The sequence below is a fragment of the Eublepharis macularius genome, chromosome 13, assembly GCF_028583425.1.
Source record: "Eublepharis macularius isolate TG4126 chromosome 13, MPM_Emac_v1.0, whole genome shotgun sequence".
In the NCBI taxonomy this organism is placed as follows: domain Eukaryota; kingdom Metazoa; phylum Chordata; class Lepidosauria; order Squamata; family Eublepharidae; genus Eublepharis; species Eublepharis macularius.
The window spans coordinates 11166443-11181628 of record NC_072802.1 but is presented as its reverse complement, the minus strand read 5'-3'; the positions used below and the strand labels follow the sequence as shown (position 1 = coordinate 11181628).

Here is a 15186-nt window from a genome sequence, read left to right as displayed (position 1 = left end):
CACGTTCTCTCAGAAGAGCTGCGAACTTTTTATACTTAAAACGTCTTTTCCGGACTAGAAATGGGACGTCTTTCAATATCTTAATTTTGTTGCCCAAGAAGTCCAAATCCGCATTGTATGAATTGTATAGGATAGTGTCCCGGATCCTCTTAGATGAAAAATCGATGATGATCTCGCGCGGCAACTGACGCTTCATTGCATACTTTGAAGTAGCCCGACGGGCTTCCAAAATGGCGCTTTTAACTTCTTCTTTAGTTGCCCTCGCGGGTGTCGCCAATAGTTCCGAGACAAGACCCCGTAAGTCCTCGTTTTCCTCCTCTTTCACATTCTGGAGGCGCAAAATTGTCTGTGTTCGTTCCACTTGTAGCCCGATCAACTGATTCTCCACCAGTTTAAGCTCTTTATTCGTAGCCTTCACGAGTGACGCACTTTCCCGAGCAGACTTCTCTGCCCCCCCCGCTGCTTCCTTGATGGTTTTCACTTCGCTCTCAATTAAGCCGACCCTTTGATCTGTTTCATTCAGCTTGTCAACAAAGGGTTTTATAGCTTCACCAACCGCCCTCCGTACAATTTCCTCCAACGATTCTCCCTTTAAGGCAGCCGAAACTGACTTGCCAAGGGCAGGACTTTGTTTCTTTGTTGCCATTTTGGGGGGGGGGCGCCAACCAAATTTTGAGACTCAGCAAAGGGGAAGAGTGAGCCCTCTTGGCTTCAGATCTCACCTCTCCTTCACGTACGCTTGTAATAACAGAAGGAATTCGCTTACTTGTAGGCTCTCGCCTAATTCTGCTCTTTGCCGTTTCTCATGGCCCGGCAGCACTCGAGGCGCCGCGCACGTCCGCCGGCCTCCGTAGGGACAAACGGGCAATTAACCCCCCGCATTGATTCCAGGGGGCTCTTCCCGCAGCGTCCCGGACCCAGCCTCCCTCACTGGGAGTTTTGGGGGCTAATCTTCGCAGATCAGCCGCCCGGACAGGGTGCTCGGCCGCTTCCTCTCGAGCCAGCGAAGAGGAGCGTCCGACATGGCGGAGAAAACGAAACTGAATCCTATCTAGCCACAGTTCTGACACCGGGAATACCAGCATGCTCCTTTTTGGCCTGGTGGGTGGGCACATGGGGGTGCCGCTGGTGAGCGGCCAGACCCCCCGCCTCCTCCCCCTGAGGGGAGGCGGCTCGTTGCCGTCTCCCCATGCCCACCAGGCCCAGCAGCCGCCGCCAGCACCCACCATTCCTGCCTGCACAGGGAATACCAGCGTGCTCCAGTTTGGCCTGGCGAGCGAGCACATGGGGGGTGCCACCAGTGAGCAGCCAGACCCCCCGCCTCCTCCCCATGCCCACCAGGCCTGGTGGTCACCGGCATCACCCACCGTTCCTGTATCACTGGGAATACCAGCGCGCTCCGCTTTGGCCTCCACGAACCACAAACTGGTTCGGCAAGGGGAGATGGCCATTGTGGTTCGCTAATTCGGGATCGTCGTCTGCACCGAACCACGATCTGCTGGTTCGTTAATTTATTTTGGTTCGTGCCCATGTCTAGTAAAGACCCACCACCAATGTTTTTGTCCCCTGTACATCAATTTCTACCACCACTTATCTTCCATGCTCATCACTCATTATGAATTTTGGCTTTAAATGTGGCTTAATGTATAAGGCAATTCCATTCTTCTTTTTGGTATCTGCTGCTATAAATTCTTCACCCAAAATTTTGTATTTCAAAAATTTTATATCTTCTCTGTTATGTACTGACTGAGCTTCTGTCTGAGCCTAGGCTCCTGAAGCCATCATTGCTATTGGCTGTTTTTCTGCTGGCTGCATCTAATCCATACTGTATAATAAAGTCCAATCACAGCACTATAAATAAGTTACTTTGTATATAGTTAATGCAAAATAAGGATTCTAGCTTCATGTGCCTATTGGTTGTTGGTTATCATTGGGGTGGGGTTTGTATGTATATATTTGGCTCATGTTGAGCTTGTGTTGTCTGTCTGCTTCCAGTTCTCAATAAAGATGTTTCTATGAACAGAAATTTCAACACTTAATACTGACAACGAGGATGGGCTCTATGGTGGGTAGGCAGTCATGCAACACACTCCCAGGCAGGTAGGCAGCCCCACAGCACTCAAGGCTGAATCACTTACCAGTGAGGAATTGTCACCTCCACCATCCTTCATTTACTCAGCACAATAGACTCCTACATATCATGGTTCCAATTTCACCTCAAGGCAAATGAGATCACCGGCGATGAGCAGGAAAAGGCAGTCTTCCTCAGTGTCTGCAGCCTCAGTGTCTGCAGTCACTCAACATTCAAAATTGCCCATGCTCTCATGGCACCAGAAGTACTGGAAGAGGTGCCACTTGCTACTATCAAGGCGAAGCTGAAAGACCATTTCTCACTGCAGCCGTCAAAAATCCCTCATTTGCTTAGCACAATAGACAGCATGGCTGCCAAGGGTCAGTTTGAGCCATTTGATGCTTCTGCTGAGGACTGGGACTCATACGTATCACAGTTCCAATTTCATCTCAAGGCAAATCAGATCACTGGAGATGAGCAGGAAAAGGCAGTCTTCCTCAGTGTCTGCAGCCACTCAACATTCAAAATAGCCCACGCTCTCATGGCACCAGAGGTACTGGAAGAGGTGCCACTCGCTACTATCAAGGCAAAGCTAAAAGGCCATTTCTCACTGCAGCTGTCAAAAATCGCATGCCACCACACCTTCTACAAGTGTGACCAGGTGCCATCACAGCATTGCGGAAGATAGCACGGCTCTGTGAAAAACTGCAGAGATGACTCTTCACAAAGAAGAACCTCAATTTCAAAATGGCTTACGAGGAGGCCATCACAGCAGAAGTCGCTGACCAGTTCACCAAAGAAATGCAACAGTCACCGAGTCCAGCACTACCCAAGAGGACAGAACAAGTCCACAATGAGAGCCTAAAGAGCAACTCCAAAGAAGATGTTGAGATTAACCAAACCCAAGCACCATGGGCCAAGCGTTCCACACAGCCTTCATAGAGTGGCTCCCCATGTGCTAGCTGTGGGAGAAACCACAAAAGAAGAACTTGCAGATTCCGCAACGCTGAATGTCAGGTGTACAGAAAGAAGGGTCACATCGCACGGGTCTGCAGAGCTACCAAGAAGGGAGGCTCTCCACCAGAGTCTCCGCGCCTCACTCCACACCAATGACAGCTGGCAAGGAAGGGTTCCCCCACCTGAAGAATGCCACTTTATGACCATGTGTTCTGACAGAACCATCATCCTGAACACCAGAACAGGCACCAAAGAAAAGATCCGTGTCCTGGTGCACATTGAAGGGATATCGTGTGAAACGGAAATCGAATCTGGCTCAGCGCTCTCTATAGTCTCCATGGTTGAAGTCACCTTCAACCAAGTGTGCCCCAACTGACAGCTTGAGCCATGCAATTAATCCTGATGGACTTCCAGGGTCGCCGGGTTCCAGTGGCAGGAGTTGGTTGAGTCGCAGTCAGCTACAAGGACTTTCATGGGCCCCTCCATCTGGTCGTAGTCAAGGGGCACCTCACTAGCTTACTGGGACTCGATTGGTTTGATGCATTGGGCATTCACGTCACTGGAGTCCAACAATTCAACCAATCTGACATAGAAGCTGTATGTGCTGAGTTTCCTGCCATGTTCGATGGCTTGTTGGGGTGCTACACAGGGCCACCTGTCTCCTTCGACCTCGATCCAACAGTGTTGCCAACCCGTCTGAAGGTGATCGCACAGGGAGTCCTCAAGCCCATATCACATGCTCGTTGGGAGACACTGATTGTCATGCCCATCAAGGCCAATAGGGCAGTCTGTATTTGCACAGACTACAAGTGCACAATTAACAAGGCTCTACAACAGCATGCATACCTGATGCCAGTAGTCAACCACCTTCTGGCATCTCTAGCAGGAAGGAAGACCTTCACCAAGATTGACCTGGCACAAGACTACCAGAAGCTCTCTGTGGACGATGCCACTGTGGAAGCACAGACCATCGGGACCCACCACGGAGCATTCAAGGTTAAGCGTCTACAGTTTGGGGTCAGCATGGCCCCCAGCATTTTCCACGGACTTATGAAGGGACTGCTAAGGGGAATCCCAGGAGTCATCCCTTACTTTGATGACATCCTAATCACTGGGACATCCTCCACTGAGCTCAACATCTGCCTTCGAGAAGTCCTCTGCCGTCTCCAGGATGCCAAGCTGAAAGTAAAAAAAGAGATGTGCCAGTTTAGTGTCCCGCAAGTAGAGTTCCTGGGATTCCTAATCGATGCTGCCAGCATCCACCAGATGGACAGCAAGGTGCGAGCTCTTCCATTGCCATCTGAGAAGTTTTTATTGTATGTAGTGTTTTAAGTTTTATTGTAATGTTTTATCTGCTTTTATGTAAATTAAAATGTTGTGCTCTTCCCTGAGCCTGCCCGGCGGGGAGGGCGGACTAAAAATCCAATAAATAAATAAATAAATAAATAAATAAATAAATAAATAAATGAATGAATGAATGAATGAATGAATGAATGAATGAATGAATGAATGAATGAATGAATAAAAAACCAGTGCATCGCCACCTCACTCAAAGAAGGAGCTACAAGCGTTCTTAGGGCTCCTGAACTTTTATCATGCATTCCTGCCACACAAGGCATTGCTAGTGGAGCCACTACATCAATTGCTGGAGAAGAACACCCCTTGGACCTGGAGCCACAAGCATGCCCTCGCATTCACCGCTGTTAAGGAGCTCCTGTTGTCTAACACAGTATTGACACACTTTGATGAACGCAAGCCACTTATCTTCCCCTGTGATGCCTCGCCTTATGGAGTTGGCAAGATCCTGAGCCACCGGATGCCAGACGGGCAGGCGGCCCCTATCATGTACTTTTTAAGGACATTGCCGTATGCAGAAAGGAACTATGCACAAATCGATAAGGAGGCCCTTGCCCTGGTCGAGGGAGTTAACTTCACTTCAAAATCGCAACTGACTACAAGCCTCTTCTAGGCCTCTTTGCTTCAGACCGGCAGACCCCTCAAGTCATGTCCCTCCAGATGCTGTGCTGGTCGGTGTTTCTGCCAACCTACAATTACCAGCTTTTCTACAGGCCAGGCAAAGCCATTGGGCATGCCAATGCCCTCAGCTGCCTGCTGCTACCAGGCCCTGCCACCGACCCCTCTCCTGTGTACAGAGTCATGCAAATAGAGGACCTGCCTCAGCCACCCCTCCTGGTATTGGACATCGTGGCCCATTCCACCAAGGACCCCATAATCTCCAGGGTCCTCAACTGGGTGTGGAGGGGGTGGCTGGTTGGTAGAATGGACTCGGAGATCCAGCCCTACAGCTCCCGCCAACATGAACTCTCAGTTCGCAAGGGCTGCCACCTCTGGGGAAGCAGAGTCGCTGTTCTGCCCAGGCTACAGCAGCAGGAGCTTGAGGCACTTCATGTAGGGCACCCCGGGATTGTGAAGATGAAGGCTTTGGCCCACAGCTATGTGTGGTGGCCGGGGATGGATTTAGCAATTGAAAGATGGGTCTGGACTTGCCAGCCCTGCCAGGAATCTTGCCCTGACATGCCACATGCCCCTGTACATTCCTGGGAGACAACACATACACCGTGGTCATGGCTCCATATAGACTTTGCTGGGCCTTTTCAGGGACACACCTTCCTGATCATCATGGACTCATTTTCAAAATGGCTGGAAGTAATTCCAGTGTCACCTATGACATCCACAGTCGTCATTGTCATGTATGACTATACCCATTCATCCATGTCAATGTTCATTCTGATGCTTCTCTTCTAATGCCAGTTATTGTAACCATATACCTGGTGTAACTCAATTTCCTGTTGCTAGTATTCTAACGGTTTCTCGGGCTTTCACAGGGGGCTATCTATTGAGCTCAACTATTTATGACCTTGGACTTTCCCTTGGACTATGATATGTCTTTCTTCTTAATGGCGCACCATGATAGCACAAGTATGCAAAATGTTCTCATGCTGAAAAAGCTGCGAGGGATTGTTTGGGAATTGGGAGGGGGAAGACAAGCAGGGTAGAAAGGAGATGTATTTGTCCCATGTTGCCATTCTTGTCAAACTTCTACTTGAGCTACTTAGATGCTTACCTTACTCCTAAGTAGACCTTTTGACCTGAATACGGAAAAGATCTGATTTCTGAATAAAAGTCATTTAACCAAGGACCTGTGTCTTGCTATAATGATCCAAGGATCTGTCTACCATATCCTGATTTCCAGAGCCTGACAGTCATCCGCTCCTTACGGCACCTCTTTGCAACCCACAGGATGCCAGACACCATCATATCCGACAACTGTGCACAGTTCACTTTGCAGGAGTTCCAGAGGTTCCTCAACAACAACACCATCTGGCATGTCACATCAGCACCATTCCACCCATCTACTAACGGACAGGCGCAATGAATGGTGAGGTCCACTAAGGACTTGCTGCGCAAGTTGGGTCACAGGGACTTGAACTTGCAGCTAACCTAACTCTTGCTTTGGCAGCACATAACTCTACAGGCCACTAGAGGCCGCAGCCCCACGTAACTTTTGATGAGTCACCGGCTAACCACTCTGCTTGATCAGCTCTACCCTGATTTTGCTCTAGATGCCCAGCGGGAACCAGAATTATTGAGGTCGCCCAGAAAGTTCCAGCCAGGAGAACTTGTCTACACCAAAAACTATGGGAATGGCCCAGTCTGGTTCCTGGTGTCTGTGATAAAGGCCACCTGACCAGTGTCTTACAAAGTGGCCGATGCTGCCAGCAAGGTCTTCAAGAGGCACATTGACCAGCTTTGACAGCAGTGGCTGGAGTTAGAGCAGGGCCCGAACAGTAACGTTTCCCCTTGGCCATGGACACAGGGACTGATCCCGCCACAGCACCCAAAAACCACGGGGACTCTCTTGCTGAGGTCAACCAGGACCAGCCATCACCAGTGAGTGGAGCAGAAGCTGCTGAAAGTGATGGAGGCTCCTCTGCCAAGAGGACAGTATCCGCTATGAGCGCTACGACTCCAGCCAGTGGGCCTGGGACTTCAAGGGAGTTGCGCAGGTCCCAGAGGACTCGCCATCCCCCTGCTTACCTTGGGGACTATTATTGGAGCAGGATGTCCCAAGCTTGGGGGGAGGGGTGTTATGTACTGACTAAGCTTCTGTCTGAGCCTAACAGAAAAGAGTCCAGTAGCACCTTTAAGAGTAACCAATTTTACTGTAGCATAAGCTTTCGAGAATCACAGTTCTCTTCATCAGATGCATGATGGTTAGTCTTAAAGGTGCTACTGGACTCTTTTCTATTTTGCTACTACAAACTAACACAGCTAACTCCTCTGGATGTCTGAGCCTAGGCTCCTGAAGCTGTCATTGCTATTGGCTGTTTTTCTGCTGGCTGCATCCAATCCATACTGTACAATAAAGTCCAGTCATAGCACTATAAATAAGTTACTTTGTACATAGTTAATGCAAAATAAGGATTTTAGCTTCATGTGCCTATTGGTTGTTGGTTATCATTGGGGTGGAGTTTGTGAGTATATATTTGGCTCATGTTGAGCTTGTGTTGTCTGTCTGCTTCCAGTTCTCAATAAAGACGTTTCTATGAGCTGAAATCTCAACACTTAATATTCCCTTTCCCTGAATTTTTTGATAAGCAGTTAAAGGCAGAATGGACTGAACCCATGTCTAACAAATATCCTCCAGGGCTGATTAGAAAGTTGTATTCCTTACCATCTTTTACAAACTATTTTTTACAGGTACCACTTGTCAATGCCCCTGTGACAGCCTTACAATCTTCTGGCCTCCTCTCCACTGATGGGAAGGTTCCATTTGTGACAACCTGGACAAGAAGGAGGACGTCGCCCTGAAAAAGACACATGAAAAAGGCACATATAGCTATACAGGCATCTGTCATCACATCCACTGTCACCAGAGTGTCCATCGTGTGGTCAAGGAAGATATTGCAACTCATTCCTCCCAACAACCAATGCCTTGCGGGCCAACATGGTTCTCAAGGCCAATACTTTTATTGCTGATGCAACTCTGGATGCCAAGTGTCTATCCTCGAGAGCTATGGCCTCGGTAGTAGCCACCTGACAATCTCTCTAGCAGAGGGTATGGCAGGCTGACTATCACTCCAAGGCCATTGCCCTTGCTTATCCCTTCTATAGCTATAAGCGGTTTGGAGAGTCACTGGACCAGATCCTGATAGAGACAAAGGACAAAAAGAAGTCACTTCCCAAGATGTATCAAAACAACAAGAGGTTCACATCAAGTCATTCCTTTCATTTCCAGAGAGTTCAACCCAGATTCTCCAGAAGCAACAGAGGATCCACCTGGTCTTCCTTTCATCAGTCTTCAAGAAGAGGAGGTTTTGTCTCCAACTGCTTTGACTGGCAATTCCAGCAGAGGAATGACAGAGCATCCTGAGATGCCAAATCTTTCAAAGCATGACTGCCAACAAATTCCAGTAGAGGGCCATCTTCTCCTATTCAAAGACGTATGGCTTGAGAGACTCTAGCAGACAGTTGGTCCTGAGAAATCATCTCCACAGGCTATTTACTGGAGTTCTTAAATACCCCACCAGACCATTTTATCCTTTCTCCCCTTCGTCTGGGATCAGAAAAATGTCTGAGAACACAAGATGCTATTTGACACCTTCACAAAATAAGGGCCATAGAACTTATCCCAAGGGCAGAGCAAGGGACCTAAGTGTGTTCCATCTTCTTCACTGCCCCCAAGCAAAATGGAGACTGGAGGGCGATCCTGGATCTGAGGTACCTCAACAGATTCATAAGACTGAGGCACTTCAGGATGGAGTCTCTTCGATCCATAATGTAAGCACTGTTGCCAGGAGAGTGCCTCATGTCCCTGGACCTTCAGGAGGCCTATCTTCATGTACCCATTTCATTGTCTCACAGGAAGTTTCTGCTGTTCTGCATGCAAGGGGATCATCTTCAGTTCCAGGACCTTCAGTTTGTCCACAGCCCCAAGGGTGTTCTCAAAGATCCTGATCCACCCAATAGTCAAGCTACGAGAACCAGGCATCCACATACACCCTTACCTGAACAATCTCCTTATCCGTTCCAGCTCTTGGCCGTAAGGTCTGTCAGGTCCAGAATGCTGTCTTGTATGCCTTTGCTTAACCGACTCCATTTTTAATCCTGTCAGTGTTTAAGTGCTCTCTTCACAGGTGCCAAGGTTCCCAGGCAGCTATCTCACAGAAAAGGATTGTTTTGACTACCGATGTTCCACCAAGAACCGGCCTTGGGAAACTCTCGCTCTCCTAACTTCAAAGGGGTGTTTTGAGAACTGTGGGGGGAGGATGGGCCTGCTGTGATCTGTTACTTTGTACCTCATGCTTTGCTTGTCATTGGTAACAATGCATATGTACCATCCTGCATATTGCATTCAGGCCAATGGACTATAATGAACTAATTCTTCAGTAAAATCCTTTTGGAAACAATGGACTGTTGTTTGATTGCAGAAGGTAGTCTGGAGTAAGGACATTATCTAGCCACAAGTCTGACATTTTGTTACCAATCACCTTTTCCAATGCCGAAGCCGGATCAGACGGAATCCAAAGGCATCCCAGCCAGGGACCCTTTGTTTGACCCGTATGCCTCTCCCGGCTCTCAAGGTTTGGAACCTCAAGGACCTGTACCGTGAGGAAACAACTCTTCGGTTACTACGCTTTATACCCTCGCTCCCAGCAGTGCAGATACTCAGCCCAGAGCTACAGCCGAACCACTGTTCTCCTTGCCCACCCCGACGCAGTGGGGCGCGAGACCACGGGAGACAAGGGAACGAAGGGCCAGCACGATGTTCACGCAAACGCAGCTGGATAGCCGGCGTAGTTTGGAATCTATACCCGAGCACACCAGTGGCCGACCGTGGCTTTACTGGAACAGGACGACTGAACAAACAGAATGGGAGACGTCCCACCGTGGCGCCCTGAGCTGGGATTATGCGGAAGTCACCCCGTGGTCGGGGCAACAAGAAGCAAGTGAGCATCAATGGGTGCAGCTTCAAAGCTGAACGATTGCAATCGACTATGGAATATCGGCAATCACGGGTTTGGCGAAAGGGATCTTAGCCGCGAGATCTCAAGAAGAACAAGGAGTGGAAGAAATCATACCTGGTCTACCAAGGCCACATACTGAAAATGTGCCCACTTCGCAAGCTACTGGTTATGCAGTAGAACCCGTGGAACCCACGGATAGAGTGCAAGTGTTGGAGGACAGACTAGCAAGCATGGAAGAAAGTTTAGCAACCGCCGTTCACCTGCTTTCAGTGCTCGTGGCGGGGGACGGAGGTCGCGAACCGCCAGCTGGTCTACCAGACATCAGCCAAAGTTTGTCTAACTTGCAAAGTCTTCTGCCTCGTCCGGAGGGCCCTATCCAACCGTGGCCGCAACAGCCACCAGAAACGGGAGACGAGGACTCTGTCCCAGGGGAAGGACCCTGCCCAGAAGACCCGTGTCCAGGAGAACCCCATCCCGAACAACTGGTCATACCAGATGAAGCCAGAGCCGGTGGAGGAGTTGGAGAACCGAGCCCAGAAGACCCCCGTCCCGATCACCCAATCACTCCCGCTGGCAGTGGGGCCGGAGGAGGAGGAGGGGAACCAGGACAACCACTGGAGCCCGCTTCCCCGGTAGTGCCTCCACCCACGACCCAAGCAAACCAGCCCCCAAGCCTCCCGAGAGGAACTACACCACGAGTCATCCCCGGGACGGGCACGCCGGGGCCGCGAGGGGGTGCGGCTCCTCTCCAACCCATCTCTCCTCATCCATCTCCGGTGCGGCCGACTCCCCCTCCTCTCTTACCAGCGCCTCGAGGCCCACCGCAGGGGTGGCCGGCACCGTTGCGGCCAGCGCCGTTACAACCTGCACCTAGAGGACCTCCCCAGCCGATTCTGGGAGCGCCCCCACCGCACCAACCTCAACCTTACCCTCAACAACCTCCGCCACAGCACCCTCCAACACCGCGACAGCCCCCTTTACAACTCGCCCCGCTCAATGTCTACCCAATGCCAGCACCAGCCCCCAGGCAAGATCTTCCCATGGGTTGGGTCAAGCTGGACGCTACATTTGATGGAGACCCTTCCAAGTTGGGATTTTTCCTTGTTCAAGTAGTACAATTTTTCAATCGATGGGAGCATCTATTCGGGAGTGAAGCCAGTCAAATTGAGCACCTGGGATCACGTCTCCAAGGCAAGGCAGCTGACTGGTATGTAGGACTTTATGAAATTGGGGCCCCTGAGTTGGATACACTCCAAGGGCTAGTGGATGCAATTCGAGCCCAATATGAGGACCCCCTAGAAGAAACCAGAGCCCGAACTGAGTTGCAGGCTAATAGGCAAGGCAGCATGTCGGCTAGACTATGCCACAAAATTCCGACAACTCGCTGCCAAATGCCCAAGGTGCGAAGAATCCACCAAAATCATTTTGTTCAAACAGGGCTTAATCCCCAAATTGCTGGACAGAGCTCTCATGCAAGATAATCCTCCTACGCTGTTAGGGTGGATCCAATTAACCTGCGAAGTAGAAAATCGCCTGCTGGAAGTTCGGTTGGTGGAACAACACCAACAACCCCCGGGCCAAAGATGCTCCTCCACTCCCGCTCGAGGAAGCCGGGGGGCTGGATATGCTACTCGTGGAGCAAGAGACGCTAGATGGCAACAACGGCTGTGTCTGCAGTGTGGCCAAAGTGGTCGTTTTGCGGCGCAATGCCCATATCGGCCTGTGCAAAAAACCTCTGCTCCAACTAAGGCGCCCAGCCCCCGCAGCCTACCCGGCGCCATCGTGCCCTACGCCAGCTCCCAGAACAGGGAGAGGTAGAGGAGCTTCTCGAAAAAACCCTCCCGAAAGAGGATTAGAACTGGAAGAAGTTATGGAATATGATCCAACAGCCCTAACGGGGGGGGGGGAGAATCCAGAGAGTCCCTCCTCGGGAAACAAAATGGATCTGTCTTAAAAGGACCCAAGCGGCAGATCAAACCTCAGTCAGGTCCGGTCTCAAACCGACCCCACGGGTCCATACTTTTCATACCAGTAACTTTGGTGAACCCTGACAAGAAGATGCACATCCGCGTTCAAGCCTTAATAGACTCGGGCTGCTCCAGAGACATTATTGCACCAGCTCTAGTAAATGGGCTAGTACTTCCGGTAAAAGAATTAGAAATACCTGTCAGTTTCGAGCAAATGGATGGCACTAATATGAATCCAGTCACCACTGAGACCACTCCGCTCATAACAGGCATGGGACAGCATTGGGAAGTAAGATCATTCGTTATAAGTGCCACTGCCAAATACCCCTTGATCCTGGGGAGCCAATGGCTGTGCGATCACAACCCCTACATCAACTGGGCGGAGGGAAGCATGACGTTCACCCAAGAGTCTTGCAAAAATCATCATTGGAACCAAAACTGGGGTAAAAACCCTACTATCACTGAGCCTGCTCTCCTCACCCAGGAAGAAATCAACCAAATACCTAAACAATACAGAGCGTACACCCAAGCCTTTACAGAAGAAGAAGCTAATACTTTACCTCCTCACAGGAGGACGGACTGTGCCGTGGAAATTCTACCGGGCGCCGCACTGCCCAAAGGCCGTCTATATCCTATGAGTCCTAACGAAAGGGAAGAACTCCGCAAGTTCATTGACCTCAATCTTCAAAGAGGATTCATCTGTCCTGCTAACAGCCCCCATGCCGCGCCAGTACTTTTCGTCAAAAAGAAGGACGGGGGCTTAAGACTGTGCACAGATTTCCGGGGACTTACCGCTGTCTCTTCCAGCAACGCCTACCCCATCCCGCTCATCAGAGATCTACTCAACGTCGTGGCTCAAGGTAAGGTCTTTACGAAATTAGATTTAAAAGACGCTTACTTCCATGTTCGTATCAGAGAGGGGGATGAATGGAAAACCGCTTTTAACACACCCCTCGGCCAGTATGAATATCTGGTTATGCCATTTGGCCTGGCTGGGGCCCCTTCAGTATTCATGTCCATGATCAATGAAGTACTGCACGAATTCTTATATAAAGGTGTTGTGGTGTACCTAGATGATGTTTTAATCTATTCGGAGACTGAAGAGGAACATGTGGACCTTGTAAAAAGGGTCTTAACCACTCTCATGAATAACAAACTGCCCATTAAGCTCTCCAAATGAGAGTTCCATAAAACCGAACTCACTTACTTAGGCTACTGCATTTCCCAAGAGGGCTTGAAAATGGATCCCGGCAAAATTCAAGCAGTCTTGAATTGGCAAACCCCGGCGACCCGCAAAGAACTGCAATCCTTTTTAGGCTTTGCCAACTTTTATAGAGAATTCATTGCAAATTTTGCTCAAATTACACTACCCCTAACTGAACTGTTAAAAACCAAAGACAAGGGGGAGCAAGCCAAGAAACCAAGGGCAAGGTTGTCTTGGACACCTGAATGCCAAAGGGCATTCGATCACCTCAAAATGCAGTTTATTTCGGAACCCGTCCTACAATACCCCGATGAAAACCGCCCCTTCATAGTGCAAGTCGACGCCAGCGATACTGCAATTGGGGGCGTACTGCTACAGCGGGGGGAGGATGGGAAGCTCAAACCCTGCGCCTTCCTTTCTAGAAAGTTTTCAGAGGCTGAAAGAAATTGGAATGTTTGGGAAAAGGAGGCCTTTGCCGTAAAAGCTGCTCTCACCACATGGAGACATTGGTTAGAAGGAGCCCGTCACCCATTCGAGGTGTGGACGGACCATAAAAATTTAGAGGCCCTACGCAGACCCCGTAGACTAAACGCCAAGCAACTACGGTGGGCGGAATACTTCTCCAAGTTCAATTTCACCTTAAACTTTCTGCCGGGCAAAACTAACTTTTTGGCCGACGCTCTATCACGCATGCCGCAGCACAAAAGTAAAAGGGAGGAGACAATTGACACAGTCTTTTCGCCTACGCAATTAGGAGGCGTGGTAACTACACGCAGCCGCACAACCCAACCCCCTCACTGAAAGCTGAAGTGGAAAAGGAGGGGGAGGACGTGCCCAAAGACAAGCTGCAACAATCCGATCAAGGGGAATGGCTTTGGGGAGATCGCTTCTATGTACCCAAAAGTTTAAGAAAAGAAGTGTTACAACGCTGTCACGATGCTCCCACAGCAGGGCACTACGGATACTTAAAAACGCTTCACTTAGTACAACGACAATTTTGGTGGCCAGGCATGCGCAAAGACATTTCCCAATATGTAGCATCTTGTCCTATTTGTCTCAGCGCCAAATCCCGAAAGGGCAAACCTCCAGGACTCTTACAGCCTTTAGAAACGCCAAATCGACCATGGGAAATAATTTCTATGGACTTTATCACTGACTTACCCCCCTCAAAGGGGCATACTTGCATTTTAGTCGTGGTTGATTTGTTCTCCAAGCAAGCCCATTTTATACCTTGCACCACGATTCCTTCGGCTAGAAAACTAGCCGACATTTTTATAAAAAACATTGTAAAAATACATTCTTTTCCATCAAAGGTGATTTTGGATCGCGGCAGACAATTCGTTGCCAACTTCTGGCGGGAGCTTTTGCAACTACTGGGCATTGAACAAGGGTTGAGTTCAAGCCATCATCCAGAAACCGACGGACAGTCAGAAAAGACTAATCAGATATTAGAACAATTTCTACGTTGTTATATTAATTTCCAGCAGGATAATTGGTTTGATTTACTCCCCTTGGCAGAGTTCTCGTACAACAACAGTGTACACGCTTCCACAGGAGAAACTCCCTTTAAAGTCGTCTATGGCTTCCACTTCAAACCATTCCCGTTTGAAGCGCTTCCCCCTCCTACTGCCGTTTCCAAGGACGTTTCCGAATGGTGGGGGGAAGCAGCTCAACAATGGACCCAAATAAGAAAACACCTTGTCAAAGCCAAGCAGGATTACAAAAAATACGCCGACCGCCACCGTGCGGCGGAATGGGATTTACAACCAGGTGATCTGGTATATCTTTCTACAAAGAATCTGAAAGTAACCCAAACCAGCCGCAAGCTAGCATTAAAGTTCCTAGGACCTTTTCCTGTTCGCAAAGTAATCAACAAAGTGACTGTTGCCTTGGATTTACCAAAGAACTTACGCCATGTCCATGATACCTTCCGTGTCAGCTTGCTGAAAAAAGCTCCCTCTGCAGACCAGTGGCACACCCGTGCCCCTCCAATCCCAA

The 15186-nt window shown here is 49.6% G+C and overlaps 1 pseudogene; it reads left to right on the top strand.

Moving 5' to 3' along the window:
- The first annotated feature begins 5032 nt into the window (after nucleotides 1–5032).
- Nucleotides 5033–6737, top strand: LOC129340907 (uncharacterized protein K02A2.6-like; annotated as a pseudogene).
- The last annotated feature ends 8449 nt before the right edge of the window (nucleotides 6738–15186 follow it).